The following is a 12,666-nucleotide window of genomic DNA, read 5'->3' on the forward strand; positions in this document are numbered from 1 at the left end:
TATATATATATATATATATATATATATATAGTCAAAACTTCTCACAACTTCTCAATCAATTTTCATCAGCAATTTGTACACACACAAACATAAATATTTGTATAAATATTTATTTATACATAAATAAATGTATATATATATATATACATTTAGGTCCATAAATATTTGGATATCGACACAATTCTAACAATAATAATTATAAATCAAATTTTCTTTTTTTATTACTTGGATGGGTTTTTTTTTTTTTTTTTTTTTTGGGGAAGTGTAATGTTATGCAATGACCAAGTCAATCACCTGACCTGAATCCGAGTGAGCTTGTATTTCACTTGCTGAAGATAAAACTGAAGGGAAAATACCCCAAGAACAAGCAGGAACTGAAGACAGTTGCTGTAGAGGCCTGGCAGAGCACCACCAGGAATGGGTATCTGGTGTTTGGTGATGTCTATGCGTTCAAGACCTCAGGCTGTAATTGACTGCAAAAGATTTGCAGTCAAGTTTTAAAAAATGAAAATTTGATTTATGATTATTATTTTATTTCAATTACTTTTGGACCCTTAACAAGTGGGAGGCACATATGCAAACTGATTTGGATATTAATACCCTCAAATTAAAGCTGCCAGTCTGCAGTTAAAGTACATCTTGTTCGTTTAATTTCAAATCGATTGTGTTGTAGTACAGAGCCAGAAATGTTAGAATTGTGTCGATATCCAAATATTTATGTTTGTGTGTGTACAAATTGCTGATGAAAATTGATTGAGAAGTTGTGAGAAGTTTTGACTATTTAAATGAGAATTGACCTGTCAGTTTTGATCAACAAGTCAAATGCAATTTGGTTTTGTCCAAACTACAGAAATTTGTACTTGCTTTTTGCACATGTGCCAAAGCATTTGAAATTTGCTTAAATCAATAAAAAATGCCACTATGAGCTGAACAATAAGCTAATTGTTCAGAGATCTAAACTTATTCTTTTGAAAAATAAAACTTTCATTCAAGAATTGAGCCAAAGCAACTGAGAAAAACTAAGAAACCAATTGTTACTTTTTATAATGGTGAAAGAAGTTAAATGCCTTTTGAAGATTGCTATAAACAACCAGCCTGATCTCACGAGAAAACGTTTAGTATTTTACGTTTTGGCAGTTTAGTGGCTAATTCGTATGAATTCATACGAGTTTAGTCAAAAGAAATTGTACGATTTTAAAAAGGAGGTGTGGCACCTAACCCCACCCCTAAACCCAACCGTCATTGGGGGATGAGCAAATCGTACTAAAATGTAGGAATTAGATTGTATACGAATTCGTGCGAATTAGCCACTAAATCAAAAAGTTATGAATTGCCGTGAGATTGTGTTGAAACAACACTGCTCCTTGTGTAGACTGATCATTGGTAAGACCTCAATGTGCCACCATGAGCCACATCATTTTGTTTTGCCTGTAAAGGTTTCTTTTTTGCTTTTTTTTTTGATGGTAGCCTTCATCTTATTCACTGGTCTACTGAAGAGGAAAATGTAGCCTACATGTTGGATCGTTTGAGGGTGGCTAAAACTTTATGAAACCAAATATGCCAATAAAGACATTTTATTCAGCGGTCATCAAATCTCTATCCAGTGTTTAAAGGTACATTATATTCTCCATGATTCCCTGGGGGTTCATCAACATCTGCCTCTTTTCACCACATGCTACTCTTTATCACCAAGTCATCAAGGGGAGATCTGTAATTTGGGGGTTTCCGACAAACAATACAGATTTGGCTCCAGCAGACTTCTCTTCTCTCTGCTCTTTTTGGAGTTCACACAGCTTTTTTGGATGCAGGATTTTCAATCATTTTATGTCTCTCTCATGAGGCATGTGTTTGTATTCACATCAACCCCATTTGGAAACCTCAGACCAAATGTAAACAATTCGGCAACAAAAGTTGATAGCATAAAAAAAGCTTCACTGTCTATATTTGAGAGATTATTATGAATTTTGAAGGATTTCTTATAATTGGCTGGATGTTGCTGGATATATCCTGAAAGGGATATGTTTCATAGGGGTCATAAATATAAGATGCTGATCCTCATTTCACATCTGTCCATGAAGTTCTCCAAGCTCCCTGGTGACTCAAGCTGAGCTCTCAGAGAGAGGAATTCGAGGGTTGGATCTTTGGGTGGTAAAACAGCATTAAAGCGCTCTGAGTCACGTTGAATTACAGTCAGAAGCAGGCCTGAGCCCTTCAGCATACTGGCGGCAAATGAGGCACACTGTGAGAACGTCTGGAACGGGAGTTGTTCTGATAAAGAGAGAGTGAGTGTAAGACTCCCTCTGGTCTGTAACAATGTCTCATTATTAAGACCATCTTCCAAAGGTCAGAGTACAAAAGAATCCAAGAGAGGAAAAGTAAACTAAAGTTCTGAAGATTCAATTCTTCAGAGGGTTTTTCCAAGATTGTTCAAATGTCTTCTGATGAAAACAATAGCTTTGTTTTAGATTTTTGTAGTGTCAGCTTCACGTGTGCTTTTTTAAGTAATTTTTTTTACTTTTAATTTGCCGACCATGTTTTTGCACAAGCGATTAGTGGAAGGTCTGGCAATGTATGTTAATATAAATATTTATCATAAGCTATGTTTCCATCCAAATCATGCAAATAAATTTATGCGCAACACTGGAATATCACATTTATCACAATATCACAATAACACGTTTTCTATTTGTGTAACGTGGCATGGCAAGGATTGCTTCATGTGTGCTGTCAAACCAATGAAGATGTTTTCTTAATTTGCTGGTGTTTTTTATTTTTTATTTTTTGCACATGCTGAGTTCACTCAGCCATTGTTATTGTTTGGCCAAAGGAGAAATGGTCGTGCCCAATTGAGCCTGCTTCCTCTCAAGGTTTTTTTTTTTTTCCCTTCACTTTCGTCAATTAGTGAAGTTTTGTTTTTCACCACTGTTGTCACTGGCTTGCTTAGTATGGGATTTGTGGAGCTGTGCATTTATGGACTTGCTCTTTGTTTAAACTTTCAGCAGTAAAAATTACACAACACTGAACTGAACTAAACTGAACTTGAACTCTGAAAACTGGTCTGACACCGTTTCAATTCACTTGAACTTCTATGTTAAGCTGCTTTGACACATTCAACATTGTAAAAGCGCTATAGAAATAAACTTAAATTTAATTAATTATTATTAGATAAACTATAAGCGACAGAATAATATTAGTACAGCAGTGACGTTTGGGGGTCTAATTTAGCAGACTACCCTAGTCTGTACATAACTGTTTATTGATCGGACAAATGCATGTCGTATGAAACACTGGCGCAGAATTGTATAGAAGTGTTATAAAACATACACGTACAGAAGCAGAATTCACTTGCTGCCTTTATCTGCAGTTTTGTGTTTTTTTATCAGCTTTGGTGATGTGCAACAGCACCAGTCATATGGAATTTTTGCCTTTCCTTTTGCCCTTTTAATTGCACAACTTGTACATTCCATCTCCTTTAAAACAAAACCACAACAAATATGTTACATCAAAACTTCTTCCCTCCTCTACATGTTGAAATTGTTGAATGCTGGTTTTGATGTTGCTGTCATATGGCTTGTCTTACTTAATGTTTAAAGTGATGGCCATAATGGAGTAAAATTTAGTCCTCAGGGATCAGTATTTTGGCTTATAGTTATAATTACCTGATGTGAAAAACCCTATGGCAAACTAATTGTTCTGTGACAAACCAAAGATTATTGAAAACCAAGCAAACCAAAGTTGGATCTTCTCTAACATCACAGCAAAACTCCCCTTGTGAAACGTTTTTCTTAAAGATCCCATGAAAATTAAAAATACTTTTTTTTTTAGATGTCAGTAGTGTTAGTTTTTTAAATATCTATTTACTAAAGTGCCCCAAAACAGTACTAAAAGAAGATATAAATAACAATATAAACATGTAAAGCTTGTAATTTGTTACTTTCACCTAAATGGATCAACAATTTTATTCACGTCACCCCATACTACGGTTTTTCCTTAAATTATAACTCATCAAATGCTCTCTAGTATCTGACATGCCCCACCCCTTGAAGATGCTTCTCTTTAGCTTTTCATTTGATGCAATCTCAACCACTCTCACTGGCAGAGATGTGATAAAATCTTTTGCTATTGGTTGTTTTTAAAAAGCGGGAGGGGCTACATTATGTCTCACCCTGTTTTTGTGTTTTGATTAAGATGCAAAAAATATTAAGGCTCTATTTTAACGATCAAGGCGCAAAGTCTAAAGTGCATGGCGCAAAAGCATTAAGGGCATGGCTGCATCTACTTTTTCTATTTTAAGGATGGAAAAATACGCTTTTTTGCTATTTACATGGTGGACAAAATAGCACATTTGCTATTTACATGGCGGACTTTGTAAAGTAAATGAAAAAAACTGGATGCTTTATTAGCGAGTAAACAGTAAAACAGACCCTCTGCAGCACGAGGATAAAGACCGAGCCTCCTCCATTCATGCAGCCTCTTTACGTTTACTCTTTACTTTACTCCTTTACTTTCGTGGATAAGGAAATGGTGTTGTACTCACTCCACTGAAGACATCCATTAGCCTACAAATTTAATTTTGTTTGTTAAGTGCCAAGATTTGTTTAAAACTATTTCTAAATTCAGTTCTAATTTTCAGCAAACTAATTAACTAACAATAATAACGAAGAGTAGTCAAAACAGGTGGACAAATATAACAAGTGGACAAATATAGACTTGCTTTTATTATAACAAATATAAATATGCATATAATAAATAAATCTGTTAATAATAATTGCATTATACAAATGAAATTCAAATGTAAAGATATATGTATTGCTGTACATCCTGTGTGCATTAAGTAACGTGTACACTTTTAGGGTACATAACTAATGTGCCCTGTTCTGGACTTTAGACTTTTAGTTGGTCAGTGACACAGTCTATTTCAGTTCCTCAAAATAGCAACATACCAACAATGCACCTTAACAAATCTCCTTTTTTGACCAGAGCACTCATGAGTCCAAAATGTGGCGCAAATGGATTGACTATTTAAACAACGGGGAGCAAAACATGAAAATTAGGGTTGCGCTGGTCTGAAAATAGCCACAAATCGTGCCAAACACAACTTGTGCCTTATTGCGCCAGGTGTATGAGCATTTAAACATTAAAGTATATTAGGGTTTTTACAATGATTTGCTTCAATCATTGTTATGGTAAGTTTATTACTGTATCCCTGATTGCTACTTTTGAAGTATTTTCGTGGTAATCAAAATTCTGCCACAAATGTTCTCAATTCAGATAAACTTGAATTGAACCTAGACTATTCCTGTAAGAGCAATAGAAAATGCAGTCTTCATTACAGTGCTGTTTGCGGTTTAGCATTCAAGCCGTGTCCGTTATGACAATTTATCAACATATGGGGTTTAGATCATCAGGTCAAGTAAAGAAGTGTAAAATAACATGGCGGTAGTGTTGGTTTGTTTAGCTGACAGTAAAAACAAACAAAACTCAAGCCATGACACTGCACAGTAAATTCATAAAAAATGTGATGGTACAATTGAGCGAAGAAAAAACATATTTGTTTGACAGAGTTCAGATGTAAGGGATAGGCTTGATTACTATCCCAGTGCGTCTGTTTCTGTTCAGAATAAGACATGACTGTCTGAAGCCTAACTTACTTTTATGTTGTTTAAATGACTCTTGGAAGATTAATGAGGGAGGAGTTTGTAACGCAATGGAAACCACATGGTAATCAAACTGCCTGGAGAACATTTAAGTAAACATTCTGTAGATGAAAATGTCTTTTTTATCAGTTAATTGGCATGTTTATTGCGTTTTCTTCTTTTCTCATTGGATGACTGAAGATGATCCATAAATGTAGTTTAGGATTGATTTGCTCAGATGATCCCTTCTGCATGTGACTGCAGATGTTCACTTAACAGAATCCGTGCTCTCTTCTGAACTTAGGATACCAAACAAGCTGTCTGCTGTCATCAGAAACGCAATCAATCATCGAATATCTATTAGTCTAAATGAGATGCATCCCAAAAGCAAATACTTTACTAATTGCTGTGTAAGGCATGACAATTCAATGAATTGAAGATGGTTTCAGTTAGGTGTCATTTAACTTAATGTCCTTTAATATTGTGCCAATCTTGAAATGAACCAGTTCAGGAGTTGACTGATGACAAGCATGGGAAAGCTCTCGGAGTGGAAAACAGATTGAGTGTTAAAGTCAGTTTTCAGACAGGTGTTATCAGGAGAGATGTTAACCCTATGACACACCCAGGGGGTTAAACAAGACCTCAAAGCATTGCTTTCAAATCTATCCACCTTAAAAACAGACCTGCACTGAGTCAGTATGAGTAAGTGGTTGTGCAAGCTGTAAGATAACTGTTGCTTCCCTTGGCAAGATAAGAGAGCCACACACATGTGCACATTAACAATCACCAACAGGTACAGAAGCAAGTAAAGATTGACTTTAGCCAAAGAACTGACTTGCTTACCTGATTAAAATGCACAGGCTCTATTTGTTTAATTATGAATGCCTGAAGTCCTTAAGTCACTGATTTTTGCTTGATTCAGCATGTAGAATGAGCATTGGCTGTCAGTGAATGACAGCACTCCGATTTGACTGTTAAGCTATAAATCAGAGCACAGGTACAAAAGCTAAAGTGGCAAAACTAAGGCACAGGACACATCAAGTTGACACCAAACTTTTAACACCAACAAAACACAACTGTATTGGATCAAGCCTGGACCAAAAAGCTGCGTGAACACACCAAAGTGATGAAAGCTGACTGAAACAAGAGCCACATTCTGTGACTGCACAAGAGGACTTCTGCACTAGTTTTAGTTTCCTTGGTGGAATGACAATACAGACTACTGCAGGTATGGAAACCAACATCATCTCACATGGGCACAGGGTCATCCATTTGGTGTGTTCACATGCACATGCATGTCCCAGATGGGACAAGATGATTAGGAAAATTTGGACTAAAATCTCCAAAGTGACCAAACCTTCATAAGCAGAAAGAATCAAAGCATGAGGCTAACATTTTCTGAAGAGCATGTTGTGTGGACAGAGAACTTTACATTGTGATGAAAGCAAGTATAATTTATTTAGATACAATGGGAAACATCATGCTCATCAAACTAAAATCAGCCAATAATGTTCACACAGGACAATGAACACTATCACAGAAAAACTAAATCAGCAGTTCTTTGAACCTGAAAACTGAAGCTGAAATAATGAAATGGTAGCCCAGAGTCCTGACCTAAACCAGACTGAAAATCTCTGCAAAATCATGGTGACAAACTTATGGCTAAAATGCCACTACAATCACTAAACTGTGGAGGATTCTGGAGGATAAGTGGAGTAAGAACAAAGCAGAACAGAGTGAGAGTTATATTAAATCTTTTTTTTTTTTAAATACATGTTTTTTTTTTATATGTAAATAATTTCAAAAGAAAAAATCATTTAGTAAGTATTAAATAATTTAGCTACAATAAGTTATAGCTACAGTACACCATGTGTCGCAAAATCTGATTTGTGCGCATAAAACTCCCCTCAGAAAGTTCTGCATTATTGTGTTAATCAGAGCTGATTGAGAGAAGCCAGGCTCATCATCCGTCATGTCCTTACAGAAACGGCCTCATGACTGTCGCTTCAGGGCTCAAGCAGAACCATGAGGCATACTGAACACTGCACGCAATTGTTCAGGCTGATGCCAGTAATTCATAAATCTCATCAGGGTTGTCAGGGGAACAGGGCTGTCTGTAACACCAGCTAAAACCTGGCCACTGCCCTTCCTCAGACGTTTGCCATCGACTCCACACTACCAGGAAAAACAACATGCATGCGTCCTGCTGGGATGATGGCCTAGTTTTTCTGGTAAAAATAAATAATAAAAAGAATGTGTGGATATTTAATTTGCTAACAGCGTGCATGTGGTTTATTTTCATTCTACGTCAATGAAGGACGGAAAGAAAAGTTGGCCTTCATCCCTGTGCTGAGTAAGGCCGTGTTAGTGATCCTGTATAAGTCATTTGGGAGTCATTAAAATCTCTTTCCGGGCTGCTTTGTTATAGCGACTTTAGAGTCAGTTTTGTGCAGTTAATACAAATGTTTATTTGATGAGTAAACAATATTTACAGTAAATACTGATTATTAATGCAGTCTGCAATAATGTAGGTCTTAAACAAAAGCTCACCTCCTGCTTTCAGCCTTGGTGGAGCCACTTCCTTTGTGTCATCGATGAGTAGAGCAGGAAGGAAATATGTGCTTCATCCAAAATGTGTATGGGGCAACAAGCACAGATCTAAATTAGAGACTTTTTTTTAAACAGAATTTTTAAAATCATATTTTTTTTTTTTAACATTACCACATTAGTTCCACATTACCATTGTTATTTTACATTGGAAAAAATAACACAAATTAGCATTTTACTCTAAATACAACTATTAGATCAGTGAATATTTTCCATATTTAAAAGGAGTTTTTGTTCTATCCAACACCTGAAATTGTTATATTAGAAATGGTCTCTATCTCTTGCAGCTGGACAACAGAAAACAGACAAAAACAGGTACACCTCATGCGCTTTATTCAGTGTTAAACGCTAACAATGTGAGATTGAAAGCCATTTTACATGACATTTATTGTCATACTGCTGAAAGCAGCAGCAGATAGTTCACCTCTGATCTTGAAAATAAAATAAACCCTTTGAAAATGAACAAGAACTGAAACCCAACATATATCAGGGATTCAGCATCATTTAATAATGTTGAAGAGGTTTAATATGTATTAATTAGATTATAAACCTTACCATTTCGTGAGTGAGTGCATATTCTGTGTGGAATGGCTGTATTTAAAATTCTGTCGAATTTCGTCTGGTGCAAACAGCAGATTGCTTATCACTGCAAATCTTGTCACATAGCGTGTAGTTATAGGACATGGGGTTACAATGTAATCTGTTCACCTAATGTTTACATTCAGGGGCGCCGCTAGGGGGGAACGTTAGGACGAATCTAAGGGCCCACACATTTTGGGGGCCCCCAGAGACATTATCAAGTGCCCACAATCCGCAAACCTGCAGCTCATGTGGAACTCTGAATCTGTCTCATTTCAGAGTCTGCTATGAGGTCTCAGCACATTTTCAAAACAGAATATCTGACTTTAGCATTGTTTTTTCAAATAAAAAAAAAGAATGTTCACTTAGCAAGTTTCTTAAATATCTGCAAACGTCATTCCCTAAATGAATGTGTTTGACCATTGTGCTCGCATCTCCTGGTTTCTCCCCATTGCACTGCCACACATTTTTACTTGTACATTAAAAATTGAGTCATTTAACAAAATCTTTTATTCAAAGTTACTTAAAAAAAAGAAGGCTTCAAGTTATTTATCATAATAAATCAGTACTTGCAGCTAATGACGTTTCTGAGTTTGTTAGAAAAATTCAAGCTAGAATAGAAAATGATTAAAAATAAATAGGTTTTCATGATTTGATGATATTTTAAGTTGCCCGTTGCACATTACAAGAGATTCAGCAGTCTGTTTGGGATTGGGGATATTCCACCAGCAAGGAACAGATAATGAAAAGGTTCTGGAAGGTGACTTTGAGGCGGTGCCTACTTCCTGACAGCAGACTTCTTATTTTTCTAAGCTTAAACACTTTGTGTAAATCACCCTAAAAGTTTAAATGCAAAACCTTCTAAGGTCACCTTTATTGCCTTTCCGGAAGAGGAAATGGGTTTGTGTCTGGGGATTGACTTGGTCTGGTGACAGAAGCTGATCTAAATGGCTGATATTCGCTCAGGAGGTCCTGAGGGAGTTTGAGCTTCTGTTCCCTTCGTAAGGTCAGCTGAAGACCTTTTTGCCCACTTCCGTCAGTGACTGTTTCCTTCCTTTGTCCTTCTTCACGCACTGTTAGTAAGTCTGTGTCCAGTATCAAAAAGTTGAAGCAGGCTCATTTGTTAGTTGGAGATGAGAGTTCTTGACATTTCCTGTGCTTGGACAAATACCACTGACTGAGACGCTCTGAGTTTATTTGCAGAATAAACACTAATATGTGGGTCATAACTGCCTGTTGGGATTGTTCATCAACTTGATGAGTTGTGCTTGGAGAAAAACTGAAGGACTATCAGATTATTCCCCAAACGGGTTGTAGGACTGAAGATAAAAGCAAATATATCTCTATTGCACTATTAGAAAACACTAGGCCAGACAGACTAACATCATGGGCCAGATTAATCCCTCTTCTCCAGTAAAAAAAAAATACTGTTCCATTTACTATACTGCTATTTATAGTACATGTATACAATATAATGCTCAAAATATAATAATACAAATTTCTTAAAGGCACAAAGTGTAAGATTTTTATTAAATTTGTCCAAAAACCACTGGAACAGTGTTATATTTTGCTGACTTATGCAATCACATTATTGCAAACGTATTAAAGTATGTCCAAATCCAAAGAAATAAGCTATTTGAAGTAGTGACGCAGGTGTTTCCTGTCACTATGCTAATGATGTCATATACCCCTGATTTCCTTTTTTGTTTTATTTAAAACAAGGAAACTCCAAAGACACATAAATATGTTGTGTTTTATTAGATCATCGCGCAGTAGAACTGTAAGAACCCTTAAATGTTTTTAGTTTAATAAAACAGCACTGCTGCTTCTCCATGATTATGATCAGAAGAATCTGAAGCAGTCGACTCCAATGTTTTCAATCTTGTTTTGCTTCAATGGCTTTCAGCCTTACTCTGCGTCCTACTACCATGCTATTAAGTTTTGAATAGCTCAGTCATGAACATTACTGCAGGAGTCTCATAGGATGTAGAAGACAACAACTCCCATGATTCCACACTCAGTCATGCAGCAACAAACTATGCTTTTGTTTGTTGTAACTACATGCCCTTTAGTGGTAAACATGACAATGCACCTTTAATACATTTTTTGCACCTAATTAATAAGATACCCACGCCTGATTATCCTTGGCTGAGTTTGTTAGTACCCTAAGGCCCTGTCCACACAAACACTGGTATTTTCAAAACCACACTTTTTTTCTACTTGGTTTGTCCACACGAAAATGTTTCATGATGGAAACCACAACTTTCTTAAAACTCCAGCCAGGGTGAAGATTTTCCAAAAAGTGTGGATGCTAAAACCAGAGTTTTAGCCTTACGACATCAGCATGCTGGCTGTTTTTCTCCTCTTAGATTGGCAAAAATGGCTGGGTCCAAACCAAACATTAAACACATGAATAAGGCAAATTCTGCACATTTGAGGCAAATGAATAACATATTTCGTATTGTTCAACCACAGGACCATGAACAGACTCATTCACGTACTCATGTTTGCATTGACTTTAATGCTATTTATTCGGGAAATGTACTTAATTCCCCGTTTGATGTGAACAAGACAAAAGTGCCATTATTGCCACCTGTTGGTTCGGCCTGCCCATATAATGTATCACAGTGCATCGGAAAAACTTTTATTAAACTTTTATAAAAATACCCATGTACATGTGGACATGGCCTAGATCACGCTGGTGTTTATGCTCTTGTTTATATGATAATGTCTGTTCTTGATCATATGACCTAGTTAGTTTCTAATATACCTGCTAAGATTTTTTTTTTATATAGGTGTAATTTTTAAAACCACTTTTCATTTAAAGAAAAATTTGTAACCGAGTTTTCCAACTTAAAGATATTCTGTGGAATAAATCTAGAAAACTAGTTAGACAATTAATTCATTAATTAATTTTGAGTACCATTTTCAAAAAATCATCCTGAGGCCCCTTTGTTAATAACTATATAAAAACATATAAGCATCTAAAAACGGTTTATGTGATCCTGCGTGGACCACAAAATCACTCATAGGGGTCCCTGTTTTGAATTTGAATAAACGAGCTTTCTGTAAATGTATGATTTTGGGGATAGGACAATATTTGGCCAAGATACAATTATTCTAGTGTTAAAAAAATCTAAACATCGAGAAAACTACCTTTAAAATAAACAAATGAAAGGTATAGTTCACCCAGAAATCAAAATGTAACCTACCTCAAGTGGTTGCAAACCTTTAAGTTTCTTTTTTCTGTTTAAATCGGTTTAAATTTTCAGCTTTCTTCGTTATATATTATTCTGTGTTCAACAGAATAAACTCTAACTGCTTTTTGTGGACTGGACAATAATTGGCCAATATACAACTATTCTAGTGTCCAGAATTAAAGGGCTTAAGAAAAAAAAAATGTAAATATTGAGAAAATTATCTTTAAAATGAAAGGGACAGTTCACACAGAAATGAAAATGTACTCACCCCCAAGTGCTTGCAAACCTTTGTGAGTAGCTTTTTTGTTAAAAATCTGAAATAGTTCACTTTGGAAAAAAAATACTATTGAAGTCAATACTATCCTATACTGTACTAAAAAATACTATTCAAGTGGATTTTGTGTTCAACAGAAGAAACTGTTGACAACTCTTGCAAGAAAGTTCTTGGCAATGCATATTGTTAATCAAAATGTATGTCTTGATATATTTATGATAGGAAATTTACAAATTGGAACATGATCATGTCTTATTCTAATAATTTTTACTGGTATATTTCATTGTTGGCTACTCTTATATAAACCCATGCAACTTATGACTGGTTTGATTGTCTAGGGTCAAATACACAAACAACAGTGAGACTTTCT

This window comes from Danio rerio, chromosome 13, assembly GCF_052040795.2.
Source record: "Danio rerio strain M-AB ecotype USA chromosome 13, GRCz13ab, whole genome shotgun sequence".
In the NCBI taxonomy this organism is placed as follows: Eukaryota; Metazoa; Chordata; class Actinopteri; order Cypriniformes; family Danionidae; genus Danio; species Danio rerio.